Source organism: Haliotis cracherodii, unplaced genomic scaffold, assembly GCF_022045235.1.
Source record: "Haliotis cracherodii isolate W230 unplaced genomic scaffold, xgHalCrac1.p SCAF_1, whole genome shotgun sequence".
Taxonomy (NCBI): domain Eukaryota; kingdom Metazoa; phylum Mollusca; class Gastropoda; order Lepetellida; family Haliotidae; genus Haliotis; species Haliotis cracherodii.
Genome location: NW_027266264.1, coordinates 61,220,366 through 61,234,212, shown reverse-complemented (window position 1 = coordinate 61,234,212; position 13,847 = coordinate 61,220,366). Strand labels below are relative to the sequence as shown.

The 13,847-nt window shown below is 41.2% G+C and overlaps 1 pseudogene; it reads left to right on the top strand.

Moving 5' to 3' along the window:
* Positions 1-7,318: 7,318 nt before the first annotated feature.
* Positions 7,319-8,154, top strand: LOC139470555 (uncharacterized; annotated as a pseudogene).
* The last annotated feature ends 5,693 nt before the right edge of the window (positions 8,155-13,847 follow it).

Here is a 13,847-nt window from a genome sequence, read left to right as displayed (position 1 = left end):
CGATTTTCACAGTCATACTTCACCATGCAAACTGCTATGGTGCTGTTACCTTTAGTACTATTCCTGAGCCACTTTGAGGACCATAAGTAAATGACTAGTTTTGCCTCCAAGTTTGTTTTAATAGCCAATTCGCCCTTCAGACATCTATCATTTACTCATTCAAAGAGTAAGGGTGTGCATGGGATTTGTTAAGATTGAATTGCTGTCATGAGATTGGCAATCATGCCGATCCGCCCATTGTGCTCTGTGTCACCAGCAGTGTAAATGCTAGTCAATTTTGGACACACGTGCATCGCCGTTCATGTTTTATTTTTCATTAAATATGCATATCTTCATATCAGTTATTCTATTGCGGAACAAATACCCATGCTTTCAGAAGTCTCCAATGTTATTATGTATACGCATTTGTTATTGTTGAAAAGTTTTATGTCAGCACAATCTCAATTTGTTTCTTTCTACAATGTTTTTTTTATAACTAGTTTTAAGTTGTGTTGAGTTTCAACATACTGTTCTGACATATAGGTTTTATGTACCAAATTCTAGTCTGAGCAAGTTCTCAATAAATAATATAATATTTACTTTTTGTTTATCTCATGTGACTAACAACAAACCAGTGACCTTTGCCTTGTCTGAAGGTTGGCAGCTGCGTCTCTTAAAGCGTTTGCTTGTCACACTGAATGCCCGGGTTGGATTCCCCTTATAGTTACAATGTGTGAAGTCCATTACAGGTGTCCTCGTCGTGATATTGCTGGAATATTGCTAAAAGCGGCATAAAACCCACACCACTCATATCAGTGATTGTGGGTTTCAGCAAACGGATACAGGTCGTACATATTCACATTGACCTGATCTTAGGCTTCTGGGGCGGTCGGGTAGCCTAGTGGTTAAAGCGTTTGTTTGATCGTCACTCTGGGACTTTCCCGACATGGATACAATATGTGAAGCCTGTTTCTGGTGTCCCCCGCCGTGATATTGCTAGAATATTGCTAAAAGCGGCGTAAAATCATACCCACTCAGTGGCACTCACTCACTGACTCTTAAGCTTCACGAAACTGTCACAACCAGGAAGCATCAAACATTCTAATGATCACAAGGGTTATAAAATGAGTGACTAGCATGCGATAACCCAGCCTTCCTGACCTCAAGCGACAGCGGAAATACGGGTTGGTTAAGCCGTGGCTTGGAACAAAAATGAAGGTATTGTGTTTGGAGGATGGGGTCAGTAATTGATCAATCATCAAGACTGAAATCCCTTTGATTCTTCAGAATGTCATTATCGGTCATGCCCACCATGGGCATCAGTGTACGCCCTAACTCGACGACGAGCGGAAGATGATGTCAGAGCACAAGAAATGTGATTCGACACCGTTCCTCGCGGAGGTCCTGTGGTAACTGCCGCCTGTTATGAGGTCGACCTGTTCTGGCTCTCCTTTGACAACCAATGTGACCCCCACAAGTGTTGTATGGGTGATAAGCCTGGTGATGAGGCTGGTCAGGACAAGATGTTGTATGGGTCTATGTGTTATAGGGCTGAAACAGGGTCCAGTGATTCTGTTGCAAGAGGGGCAGTACAACAGGCTGAGAACATGGTCAGTATAACGCTGTCCAGTGATATTTCCTTCCCAAATCACCCGATCTCTCTTGACTTGACCACATATGCCGCCTGTTTCGGGAGTGGCTTCGCACGCACCGGTAGCAAAGGATTTATTCTGATATATTCCAGCAGTTGTTGAAAGTCGCGGTTCATCCCACAATACCTGGTGGTACATTATATACCTGTCTTACCAAACCCTTCTGAAATCATCCACGGGGGATGAAACAGCTGAAAGGGATGCCTGCCATGAAAACACACTGTTGATGAAAAGGTATTCTCGAACAAAATGCTTCATGAACTCACGTGTCTTTTTTAGTGATTTATTTTTTCTTATTTGTGTGATATAGAGAAAACACATAAATGTTTTAAACTTTTAAAACCGAAATATAATGCATATAAGGAAAGCTCCAAATAAAAAGTCCGTTTTAACCAAATTCAGGTTTAACGAACCATCAATGTTCTTTTTGTAAATGTAGACGTTTTTAGAAGTGGCCCGCCGTCATACACAATAAAGACGTCAAAAGGTGATACATGTAACCTTGCCTGGCGCTCGGCATCAAGGGGCTAAAACAAGGACTTGCCAGGTCGGAGTCAGTATACTGTGACTGAGTGGAGTATCCATGTTAAACTGAGTGATAATCTGATTATGAGTGAGTGAATTACTCATGATCGGCGAGACTTGACAAGTCAGGAGATTATGGGAAATAACAAGATCACTGAAGATGATATGAGATATAATCGTTATTGTTTTGTCGGTAGATAAGCAACACGAAAATCATATTTGAGAATAAACGCTGACAGAGAGGGCCACAGAATATTTTAACAAATATCCAAGAAATGTGTGTCCAGAACATTTCCTTTTCTTAGTTTAGAAACACATGCTCAGCTTCCTGCTCTGCATCTGCCGGTTGTTTTTGACAGCGGATACTAGTATACGTTTTCAGACAAAAATAACAAATATAATTCGTTACTTATGACAGGTGTTGGTAAGGAAACTGATTATCACACCTGTCACACCATTCTCCAGCCTCTTCCTTGACCTGCTATAAACCCCATCTTCAGCCACCCATGATTGTCGTAAGAGGAGACAAGCGGGATCGGGTGGTCAGGCTCGCTGACTTGGTTGATGCTTGTCATCGTATCCCAATTGCGTGGATCGATGCTCATGGTCCAGACTCGATTACTAACAGACCGCCGTCATACAGCTGGAATATTGCTGTGTGCGGCGTTAAAAAAACCAAAAACATATCAACATATTTGTTAGAATTATCAGGTAACTGGCTCAGACTGTGGAATACCAATAACAATATAATGACATTAATACATCATTTGAATGTTAATGATTGTTGTTGTTTTTTCATTTAAAAAATGCAGATGACATCACATTGCTAAGTCCTCTAAACTCCAACCTTCAGACAATGGTGGACACATGTGAACAATATAGCGCCAAGTGGCGCTTTACCTTCTCTGCCTCAAAGAGCAACATAATCTCCTTCAAGAAGTCTTCACCCCAGCCTACAACAATCATCCTCTACGGAAGAGAGATCCAGAATGTGTCTGAGCTAAAACATCAATTGAACGCTCACAAAGACTAGCAATAAAGATGGCCACCCACCTCAACAATTATCCAGCCAAACTAGTCGGCAAAGTAATCGCCTCTGTACTCTATCCCACACCCAGACCTGCGACCCTTAATCCCGAATCAGCGCCCTTCCGCATCGCCCTCCTGTTCATAGGAAAAGCCTCCCACATCATCAGCCGCCTCCCCAAACAGCAAGCCAACATCGACACCCACTTCACCAACTCCCTCAACACCCTGATAAGAGCCAACGGCAGGAACACATCTAAACCCCAAGAGGCTAAAGGTGTAGTCTACAAAATTGACTGCAACTGTGGGCAATCTTACGTAGGTGAAACATCCCGCTCAATCAACACCAGAATGAAAGAGTATAAAACCTCCACCATTAAGTCCGACAGCAAATCAGCCATCTCGGACCATATCATCAACTGTCCCAATCACATCATCAACTGGGACAACGTCCAGATCCTCGACAAAAACTTCCATGATTTAACTAAAAGAAAACTAACAGAAGCAGTCCACATTCGCCGCCACAAGCCATCAATCAACAGAGATCAAGGCTATTTCATCCCATCCGTCTACTATTAACTCATCAAACAATAATCACCTGTTTATTGGCTTCATGCCCCATTGGCTTCTAGCTATGTGTTTTCTGTCCATCGTGTTGTGATAGCATCATCCCTTTGTTGTCACACCTACCTATGTTATCCCACTCCTGTATGCCCTTGTTGTTACTGTTAATCCTCTACTGTTAATCCTCCACTTGCTATATATATTCTGCACTATGTCCCTCATTCAGTCTTGCGTGACAACGGTATAAGGATCTATACCGAAACGTCGCTTTTTACAGTATTAAGGAAGTTGTTATCCATAAAATTGTGTCTATCTTGTCGATCTGTATAATTACATGATAGAAAACGTCAACGCGTAGAACGATTCTCGATTATATCGGCCGCAACAGATTCATTTTGGCGTAAGAGGCAAAATAGCGACGAAAATAATACGAATAGATCACTAAAGATCAGTGATGACACGACTCGTTCGTGCAAATGTTAAGCATGTCCTACTTCACCAGAACCACACGCAACTTACATAAAAAAAACCCAGTTTAAATTGTTTGATAGACTGAATGAGGTACAGTAATTTGGAGTTTAACGACCGCTTCAGTCCCTGGCTATGTCGCACTGAATGAGGGACTTAGTACAGAATATATATTGTAGGTGGAGGATTAACAGTAACAACAATTGCACATATGAGTAGGATAACATTGGTATGTGTTGACAACAAGGAGATAATACTGTCACAACACGATGGACAGAGAACACAGACATGGAAGCCAATGGGACATGAAGCCAAATAAACAGGATAAGTGATTATTGCTTGATGAGTTCATAGTAAGCGGATGGGATGAAATAGCCTTGATCTCTGTTGATTGATGGCTTGTGGCGGCGAATGTGGATTGTTTCTGTTAGTTTTCTTTTAGTGAAATCATGGAGGTTGTTGGAGAGGATTTGGACGTTGTCCCAGTTGATGTTGTGATCAGGACAGTTGTTGATATGGTCCGAGATGGCTGATTTACTGTCGGATTTAATGGTGTGCTCTTTCATTCTGGTGTTGATTGGGCGGAATGTTTCACCTACGTAAAATTGTCAACGGTATAAGGGTCTATACCGAAACGTCGCTTTTTATAGTAATAAAGAAGTTATTATCCATAAAATTGTGTCTACCTTGAAAAACAGTTTGTTTATTGCCCAACGCTGCATCCATCAATACTCCCTAAGAAATGAGAGTTCGAGAACGGGATAAACTTTAACACTGCATCAGCATTGTTTCAGCATAGACTGAAATCAATCATTGTCATGCTTTATCTTGAAGTTCAAATTTAACACTTTTGTTTGGTCAAGAAGCTATTATACTTTCCCTTTTTAAGTTCTGAGGAGATAAGGGCGACCCAGTTATCGAAAGGCACCCGAAGACACTTTGCCAGAAGCCACTTGGTTCGAATCCTGAGTCACCCTGATTATGTTTCTAGGTTTGGTGAGGCGGTCGGGTAGCCTAGTGGTTAAAGCGTGCGCTCGTCACGCTGAAGACCCGGGTTCGATTCCCGACATGGGTACAATTCGTGAAGCCCATTTCTGGTGTCCCACGCCGTGATATTGCTGGAATATTGCTAAAAGCGGCGTAAAACCATACTCACTCACTCACTCTAGGTTTGGTGACATCTTATCGTCCTCATGACCTTTCCTTAACACCAAGCTGACACGATCTTATATAACCAAATTACTGTTCAAAGCAGCATTAAACCCATCTCGCTCACTCATTCACTCTTACCTTTAGGTTAAATTGTCAGTTCAATTAGATATGCAGTTACCATTGGCAAACACTATTTAATATCAGCTTTAAACCATTTTGAAGTCACCGGAAAGCATCATATCTAAATTTACTTTACTGCAAGGTTGCTACAACAACCATGACTTAAGTTGACAGAGTGTTATTAGTAGAGTAGGATATATATACACACACGAAAACCAACTGTGATGTGCGTCACCATTGTTTTAGCCAGTGACATGACTTCCTGGTGCTTGACGATAGTATAAAACTGTGAAACACATTTTGATCTTAACACACAGCATGGATTTGATACGAGAATCAAGACCTGAGTCCATTACTATCACCGTGCTTGGGGCGCACAAGGTTGGAAAGACATCCTTTGTCTCTCGCTTTCTGGACGGGACATACCCCCCTGAATGTACTCCGACGATCCATGAGACTTTCACCCGTTTCGTGCAAACTTCAGGTAATACTTAATTTGTTGTTTGTAATTTGTAAAGGTGTCGTTTTATCCACGCAAAATTACGAGGAAGCACAAAACGGTCATTTGCATTAAAGACGAATATAACTTTCACATACCATTAATTCCTTACAACTCAGGGATAAAAACAGATTGAATGGAACCATTATTGTAATGTTTACAAAATGTTTCACAACGAGACAAATATCGGTTATGAGGTTGCCTGAATACCCTTATTCAAAATATTAGCCACAGAGCCCACATGGCGGTCAATTGTAGGATTCCGACTGTATCATGAACATGTGTTTATGAATCACTATCACAAAGTAATGATATAAGGTGTTCGCGAAAAGGTGAGCGTATCCTGCCCCCGAGGTGGCACCCGTCACAAACACAAGCAAAGGCAAGCCACGTGTTCACCTAAAAATAACCGCGGGAAACATATTGGTACAGTTCAAAATAGGGAATTGCATCGACCATCATTTGGAAATGGTCTCAAACTGGCCCATGTTTGTCATTAAGTTTAAAATACACGTGAAGGCTGATGCTGTATGATTGGGTATGACGCTGGTTTATGTTTTTATGTCACCTGATTTCCAGACGGAAGTTACCAGCAGATACAGGTGGTGGACACATCTGTGACAAAAGAGGCACTGGACACGACGGATACGCACATAAAAGACAGTGATGCCCTTCTGGTCCTCTACTCTGTTGACAAACGAAAGTCTTTGAAGAAGGCCATCAGGATATGTCGTCATGTTTTACAAGTTAAAGGTAAATATTAGCTTGTGTTTTCAGTATGACATGAGACCCGTGAAGTTCCGGGGTAGAATAGGTCTTCAGCAACCCATGCTTGCCATAAAACGCGACTATGCTTGTCGTAAGAGGCGACTAACGGCATCGGGTGGTCAGGCTAGCTGACTTGGTTGATGCATGTCATCGTATCCCAATTGCGATCATCGATGCTCATGATGTCAATCACTGGATTGTCTGGTCCAGACTCGATTATTTACAGACCGCCGTCATATAGCTGGAATATTGCTGAGTGCAGCGTTAAACAACAAACCAACCAATTACTTGTCATGCTGTTGGATTGTTGCTTTTCGCGCATTCTGCGGACATTATTTCAGCTGTAGGAGTCAACACTGTCAAATTGCTGGAATATTGCTGAGTGCAGCGGTAAGAAACAAACAAACAAACAAACAAACAAACAAACAAACAAACAAATGATCCATAAATATTGGAAACATTGTAACTTGATCCTCACATTGTTGTTTGGTTGTCATTTACAGATTCGACAGATACCCCTTTATTTCTGGTAGGCAACAAGTCCGACCTAAAATGCGGACGGGGAATGAACAAAGAAAAGATTAACAAATTTATCCAAAATCGTGTTTGTTGCTTTCACATGCAAAGCAGTGCCAAAACAAACCAAAACGTCAGGATGATATTTGACTCAGTAATAGAACATACCCTGATCAAAGCACTGAAAGATGCCATGTCTTCCCAGCGGCGAAATACTCATGTTTCACTGTGCGCTGTAAATGGGGACCATCGCCCTCCGGCCAGAATTTCAAAGAACTCACTTAAGAGCACCATGGGTTCTGACAGGCGTTCTGAGAAAAGATATAGTTTCTTACGGTCGAAACTCTCTCTTGAGCACGGGACACATCCTCCATGTCCCAATCGTGAAGACAGTATGAAGTCACAAGGCGACAGTTGGATTTCTACCAGGAAATCATCCAGTAACAAGTCCCCATTGACGGTTATGAACACCCAGGCCGTGAAGGGTAAATCTTCATTTTCATCATCTGAAAGAAGAAAGACCAGCAAACGGTCACCTCCTTACGACTCAGATCTCGATAAGGTGAGGAGGATGTCAACAACTGCGGCGATCGTACAACGCAGGAAGTCACGCGGGTCCATGACGATTCACGCTGACAATAACATGGTAATGTCATGTCCCAATCCCCACGAGGTACATGTCGGTGTAGACACAAGATTTTGCGTTACTCGAGTCATTGAAACTAGGCACATTTGCAGTGGAAGCTCAGAATTGTCGGCCCTCGGGGAAGAAGACAGCACAAATGGGAGACGTAGAAAAATCGGCATGTCTCTCCACTCCATCCAGGACCGGCACGTGGAAGTTATTCGGCATGTGAGTTTGGCGTCTGTTGGGGTAGAAATTAAGAAGAATGGACAGAAGAAAAAATGTAGCATCATGTAGCCAAGGTTTACATTTGTAGGGAGATAAATGGTGAAACCAACGAACACGGTTTGGTGCACCCCAATGATATCCTGATGGTCTAAGGGAGGTAACTCATCCTGCGGCTGCTACTTGACCCAATATGTAGCCAGGCCCGATATATATTATTACAAAGTACTACACCTGTATTATATTAATTCAATGAGGAATTTTAAAAACCTTAAGTCATGAGATGCCAGTCATGAAGAAAGATATTTTATATTACTCTTTATGAAACAATAACACATTATTGGCTCAATCGCGTGTATTCACAGTGCAAGAAAAAGTTGCTTTTATCACACTCTCGAATTGATTTGACTACACATGTTCAAATGTGTGTTTGTTAACTCCATGTTCAGATAGCCATAGTATTATATGGAGTGAGTAAGTGAGTGAGCTGGGTTAACCGCCGCTTTGAACAGTATTCCAGTTATATCACGGCGTGTCAACTTAATATGGGAGGAAAGCCCTAAGTGATGCAGGTCTCAGACGTTTACCACTTTGTTCACACCATTGATATCCTGATGGTCTAAGGGAGGTAACTCATCCTGTGGCTGCTACTTGTTCACCGAAGTGGTAAATGTCAAAGACAGGAGCACGGGTGTGGTGCTGAGAACCCAAGAAACATGATCGCAGCGAAACGGGAATCGAACACAATCATCGATTCCTGCCGTGGCCAGGGGACGCAACTCTGTACAGTGAATTCTTTCGCCTTTGACGACTGCCCCCCGTACCCCTTTTTGTTTTGAAAAAACACTTTATCAGTTTATCAGTGTGACATCGACCCTTATGTATTTAGAAGTGTGAAAACACTCTTGGCTTTTAAGCATATATTTTGAAGATAATGAATCTGTAACCTGTCTTTAAGACTTTATTGACTTTTCATGTGGTTTACATAACTGACATTTATTTGAGTTGGATGTTTTGATGTGATATTGTGCCCTATGTGATAAGTCCACACTGGCTTGACCTTCCCATCTGTATGTATCTGTAGAACATTGATCGATTTCTATCATTGACTTGATGATGAAGTAGCCCCGAAAGAGTGTGAATAAAGAATACAGAACTTTAATCCATGTGCGTTGTGTCTCTGTTAACTACTATCTTCTTAATGCCTGTAAAAAACATGATGAACACCTTTTTCGTTTGTATACTGCTTAAAACAAGCTAAGGACCACCCAAGTCTTTCATATCACTGTAGTTAATCTATCATGGCATGGCAGATGAATTATAGTAATACGAAAGAATGGGATGGTCCTTAACTTTTCTTGAGTAGTATAAAACAGGAAACGTCAACGCCAGAGAATAACCAATCTCGATTATCCCCCGAAACATTTTCCATTGGGCGTAAAAGGCAAAAATAGCGGTGAAAATGAAATGAATGGATCCCTTAAAATCAGTGTTGACACCAAGTTTTCGCGAATGTGATTATGTGCCACCGTCTATTTGTTTCTGAAGCGTTTCAAAATGAGATTCGAAGCCCGGAAATATCTGCCGAGACGTAAAACCCCAATTAACCTCAGCTCACCACATCTCTCTCCAGCCAACACAGTACGTTTTCACAACGTTGTGGTATTGTTGTGGACTGGTAATATGACCTTCTTCAAACATTCGCCATCTTGGATCGAAAACGAGGCTTGGAGAGCATAGCTGATGGGGAACAGAGAGCACATTGTGACTCAGTGTCCCCGCATTTCACTGAAGGACATTTCAAACAAGAAATAGGTATCCTCTGTGTCCAATCCAGAAGATATTGCACATTTAATCATGAGGTGCAAATAAAGTATGCTTGTAATACACGGGAATTCGCATTTTGCTGTCAGGATCCCGGAAGTGAATCGAAAGGTGCATTTCGAGATACGTATCTCCGAAATAGATTGTTTAATCATAGCCTCGTCTGCATATGGGTACAGTGTGATAGTATATTCAATGACAGATTTTTTGCGTAGTGAACCAACAGCACAACATGAAACACGTCCGTGTATTATGCTAATTTGCTGAGTCAACGCGTGGCTTGGCGAAGTCGAGATATTCATGTTTATATCACGAGTTATAGAGGTGTTTGCTGCACCTCCCACCATCGTTTTGCCATCTGTCCAGTTGACATAAGGCACTTTTTCTGTTTTGATTTTCATCCAAACATATTACGATGTAAATGAAAATATACTGAACATAATATGTGTACTTTCTTTGGTACATCTTCCCGAAGCAAGGGAATCGACTGACAAAAAGTCCAGTTTCCACCCTTGCCGAACTAGGCTGGAGTTTCATGACTCCATCGTAGCGCCACCAGTGGCTATAACGTGTTATGTCCATTCTATGGCCGTCCTATTGACCAGATTCCATCTATCATCCATGCAATTCCTGCAATCTACCGAAATCTGAACTGCAGTCACCATGTTGTTTACGAATCGGTTGTCGAGTGCGTTACGCGATTTTTGATCGAACTGTGCAAAGGACTCGTCAGGCAAGCCAAAATATAACTCAGAATTTCCAACCTAGTTCCGAAAGGATGGAAACTGGACTTTAAAGTCAGTTAACCCTCTTGCCTAGGGAAGATGCGTTTCGTATGAATGGATGCTTAGTCAGCACAAAATCAGCTGCTTGGACTTCTCCACCCAATCCCACTCTAGTCGCACCTTAAAGTTATATAATTATTTCACTTGTATATCTTGGCGCGTCAGCTTGATTTTGAACAAAAAAACAACAAACCCTTTTCATATTCACAAGAAATTGTACGAATCCTGGTATAACATGAGGATGTGTTCAGGAATCACCATCAAATAGTGATGTACCTGGGGAGCTTATCCTGCCCCACCGGTGGCACCTGTCACAAACACATCCAAGGTGACGTCATATGTTCTCCTGAAAAAAACCCAGGAACAAATGGTACAAGTCAAAACAGGGAATTGCTTCGAGCATCACTTTTGTCACTGATGCGTCAAATTTGGAAATGTCCGCGTTTCTACCATAAAACGTTTTGAAAGCTTTACTCAGGCCTTGAATGGTGTAACCTTGATCAAATAACACCTGTTACGAGAATGGCAAGACCACGCTCCAGCCCGGGCTCGGTTAAAACAAGAATTGCAGTTAGATCCGCTATCTATCGTAGATCTCCTAAAACCAAGAGATGCAATAGCGAAGGCCAAACTAACACTATTTTCTGGCCTTGAATGGTGTAACCTTGATCAAATAACACCTGTTACGAGAATGGCAAGACCACGCTCCAGCCCGGGCTCGGTTAAAACAAGAATTGCAGTTAGATCCGCTATCTATCGTAGATCTCCTAAAACCAAGAGATGCAATAGCGAAGGCCAAACTAACACTATTTTCTGGCCTTGAATGGTGTAACCTTGATCAAATAACACCTGTTACGAGAATGGCAAGACCACGCCCCAGCCCGGGCTCGGTTAAAACAAGAATTGCAGTTAGATCCGCTATCTATCGTAGATCTCCTAAAACCAAGAGATGCAATAGCGAAGGCCAAACTAACACTATTTTCTGGCCTTGAATGGTGTAACCTTGATCAAATAACACCTGTTACGAGAATGGCAAGACCACGCCCCAGCCCGGGCTCGGTTAAAACAAGAATTGCAGTTAGATCCGCTATCTATCGTAGATCTCCTAAAACCAAGAGATGCAATAGCGAAGGCCAAACTAACACTACTTCTGAGAGATGGACAGCTACTCGAACATATTTAAACAGAGCAGCCAAGGATAAAAATGAAATTATAACATTATACGAAAATAGAAATCATATCAATACAAAAACAGAAATTATGTGAATACCAAACTCACAATAGATATGTGTACCCAACTCGCACACATGAGTCCCAAAGAGGGACAGTTCAGTCAAAATTGGTTAGGCAGAAAGCGACCTTTTAAACACTTAATGCAACAACAACAAAAACAACAACAACACTCGTAACTCAGACAGAAGTATTTGATAATTTAGATAATGCAGAGTGAAAAAAACATTTTGAAAACTATTTAGAGTGAGTGAGTGAGTATGGTTTTACGCCGCTTTTAGCAATATTCCAGCAATATCACGGCGGGGGACGCCAGAAATGGGCTTCACACATTGTACCCATGTCGGGAATCGAACCCGGGTCTTCGGCGTGACGAGCGAACGCTTAAACCACTAGGCTACCCGACCGCCCCGAAAACTATTTAAAACATCAAAACGAAATCACGTTTACACTAAAAAAAATTTGTCATTCAGAAATAGATTATCTATATATTGTGTGCAAATCTAAAAACTTTTACTGTTTATGTTTTAAGTTGAACCATTCGAGATTATAATATGTAAGGCTAAAATATTAAAAAGGTTGTTTAATATTGGATCCATTTTGACAGCTTTCTCACTGCAAAACATCCCATTCCCTTACACAACTATATGTGCACTATTGTCTTGGAATATCAAGCCTTCAAACAGATATGAAAAGCACATGTCAATATACCAAAATTAGAAAACTGCGCCAAATATTCAAACAGTGTTAGTCAAGTGATCAACGGTCTCTTTTACTCGTCGGTCGCCTTAGAAAACTCTGCATTCGTGATGTACTGGATCTACTTTCTAGTTCAGTCAAAGAGTATATTATCATTTGGAAACTGAAACCACGTGTATCCATTATACGACCACAACATTAGATCAGATGTTTGACGTGACGTCATCCCCACTAGGTCTGATCACGCGCACCTGTCCAGACGACAAATTCACAGCGGCGGGAAGTCAGCGATCGTCTATTAGACTACACAAATAACTGATTGTAACGTCATCGAACGACAAAATTAAAGCGTTCACACATTGCTGACATTTCACATAACATATCAAATAAAAATTGCAGATTTAAAATAGATTATCATACGATAATCAAGAGTACAGTCTACATTAATAATTTGTAAATCTAACATTAATTAGATCTAATATCCATGAAAGAATGTTGGAAATACGAACCTGTCGTGTTATGATAATACATTACATTTTCTGAAGAGAATTTTAATGTGTTTTTGATGATATATATACATACACAATTTGTTATCAGTTATCTTGTGCAATCACAGCATGTACTGTGTATATTAGACTCATGGGAAATACTGTTTCATCAAACCAATCACCATTCGTGACCAACTCGTGTTATTCCGGGACAAGCCGATCTTCTTGCAGGTTACGGAAAGGGGCGAGTGGAGACGAATGACCAATCACAGCGCCATTATCACAGTTACACAGTTTTCAATGTGACATGGGTGCATAATCAAAATTCGAAGTCGTTCGCTTGAAATTCAAACATGGAAGAAAATGATGGAGAAGCACGGTAACCACTTTACTAATCTGACCATATTTCGCAATCCGTAGCACTGTATAAAATATGAGTTACACGATGTTAAAGCTGAGATGATAAGGGCGATGATGGTTATTATTTTGATTTTGCGCACTCAGTGTTTGATATCTTAATTCACAGTTGAAAAGGGAATTTTCATTTAGTGATTTATCGCGTGGGAATCTTCTATTTACATACTCTCTCTGTTATTGTTGGTTGTGGTGTTTACTGCATTCATATTTACAAAATAAACGACGAATGGGAGTTGTCAATCGGACAATAAAACACTGCTAGGAGAATACACCATGAGAGGCGCA